The sequence below is a fragment of the Coregonus clupeaformis genome, unplaced genomic scaffold, assembly GCF_020615455.1.
Source record: "Coregonus clupeaformis isolate EN_2021a unplaced genomic scaffold, ASM2061545v1 scaf0402, whole genome shotgun sequence".
NCBI classification, from domain to species: Eukaryota; Metazoa; Chordata; class Actinopteri; order Salmoniformes; family Salmonidae; genus Coregonus; species Coregonus clupeaformis.
This window is the reverse complement of record NW_025533857.1, coordinates 271,494-274,106: the sequence shown is the minus strand read 5'-3', so window position 1 is coordinate 274,106 and position 2,613 is coordinate 271,494.

Genomic DNA, 2,613 nt, shown 5'->3' with positions numbered 1-2,613 from the left:
TGTCTTCCCCACTTCTAAAACCAAAGTTGCGCCCCGTTTGAAATTGTTGCATGTTGCGTTTATATTTTTGTTCAGTGTAGATCGATTATGCATGATGCATCCTATTGTTTAATGAGTAAATAATAGTAAATGTAGTACATAATGAATCTGGTTAGAATATGATAGCTATCTTGCACAAAGACACTAAGTATTCAGGGAATTATTGCATATTATCCAGAAACTCATCAATACCCAATTCTGGTTAACCATATGTGGTTAACATCTTAACGTAACACATGTGCAGAGGGGAACCGCGGGGCGACAGGCACTGAGCTATAAATGAACGGCGACAGGCTCTGTATCCGTCAAGCATCTTGACACTTCTGGTTAGACTGGCGAGGAAGCGCTCTCGTATTGTCTTCTCTGCGCACTCCTGTGCCACCTTCAGTTCCAGTAGCTGTAGTTTTCTCCACAATGCCCTGGCTTTAAATTATTTCCAAACGAAACACTGCATAGTCGTCGTCTACTGAATTCGCTAGCACCTCCATAACGGAGACTATTTGAGTGTGAAAAACCATAGTTAGCCATGGTTAGGTAACGTTAGCAGGTAGCTAGCTTAGTAGCTAGTGTTACCTAGATCAGTGATTCTCAACTGGTTTTGACTTGGGACCGAAACTTAACCTGGTTGTCTCAGTCGCAATCCAATATTCACGTCACAATTTTTTGTTGTTGCCAAAACGCAATCTGGAAAAAAGAAAAAGAATGCTATATTGATAGTAAATGTACCAATTATATGACAAGGGAACAAGTCCCACCTTTTCCATTGTAAATTTTGCCAATTTTCTTGATGAAGAATGTTAAGCTCAGTAAAATCAACATAATCAGCTAAATAGCGACTGCTAATAACTCTGAAAATACTGAGATCAAAACAAAAAATTACATTAAAAAAAATATATAGGTTCATTATCATTTCTACACACTATCTACTTGGTTTTAGTTTAAGTTCAGACTGGAGTATTTTTCATAAAAATACAAATACAAATTTTTTGACACTCAAAACCTCCCGACCCACCAATTGAGAATCGCTGGTCTAAAGCATACAAAGCAGAAAGACCATAGTTTCCAAATTATCTGCGGGACAAAAACTATATTTTCTTCCCAAAATTGTCTGTCTGACGCACCTGCAGCATGAAATATGCTGACTGTGCGGCAATGATCTCTGTCGAGGCTCTCATAAATACAGCCCTCCACATCAAACAACCTCTTTATTAATGGGCCTTTTCTCATTTGGTAAAAAATCCATCCTCCGCCATCTCTCCTCCGTCCTCTCTCGTCTGTGACCGGGAAACAGATGTGGTCGAGGAGATGTCAATTTGTTAGTAGTTGAACTGAAGAGGGTCCTCCCCTCCTCGATAGCCACCTTTCGTTGAGGATATTTGTGTATCCTACTTCACAGAAGAGTTTTGAAATTTTCCAAAAACCCTTTTTTTGTCAGAGGAGATAAGCATGCACACATTTAAAAACAATATGCTATCAGTCCTTGGCAGAAAGTAGTTGTATTTTGTAATTTATTTGAAAATACCAACTCGAGGTAGTCAAATAGAGTTTCAACTAAAACGCAACTATTTTCTTTGATATTCAAATACAGGTCTTAGAAAAACAAATAATATTTGAAAGTATTTTGAACACCTCTCAGAAAACAAAATAATATTTGGAGGTATTTGAATATATGCAAATTATTTGAAAAGAAAAACTACAACAGTCAGACATGGTGTCCCAGGTCTGAATTAGTCCCCTTATTAGAAGGAGAGGATGAAAACCAGAAGTGCTTTGGCCCTCCATGATCGAGGCATTGAACAGCCCTAACATAAAGGAACATGTGAGAATGTGAGCTGACCCAGATGCTTAAATGAGGGACTTAGTAATCCAAAATTCCCTCTTACTCCAAGACACTTTGCATGATAACTATAATACAGTGGGGGAAAAAAAGTATTTAGTCAGCCACCAATTGTGCAAGTTCTCCCACTTAAAAAGATGAGAGAGGCCTGTAATTTCCATCATAGGTACCACGTCAACTATGACAGACAAATTGAGAAAAACATATCCAGAAAATCACATTGTAGGATTTTTAATGAATTTATTTGCAAATTATGGTGGAAAATAACTATTTGGTCACCTACAAACAAGCAAGATTTCTGGCTCTCACAGACCTGTAACTTATTATTTAAGAGGCTCCTCTGTCCTCCACTCGTTACCTGTATTAATGGCACCTGTTTGAACTTGTTATCAGTATAAAAGACACCTGTCCACAACCTCAAATAGTCATACTCCAAACTCCACTATGGCCAAGACCAAAGAGCTGTCAAAGGACACCAGAAACAAAATTGTAGACCTGCACCAGGCTGGGAAGACTGAATCTGCAATAGGTAAGCAGCTTGGTTTGAAGAAATCAACTGTGGGAGCAATTATTAGGAAATGGAAGACATACAAGACCACTGATAATCTCCCTCGATCTGGGGCTCCACGCAAGATCTCACCCCCGTGGGGTCAAAATGATCACAAGAACGGTGAGCAAAAATCCCAGAACCACACGGGGGGACCTAGTGAATGACCTGCAGAGAGCTGGGACCAAAG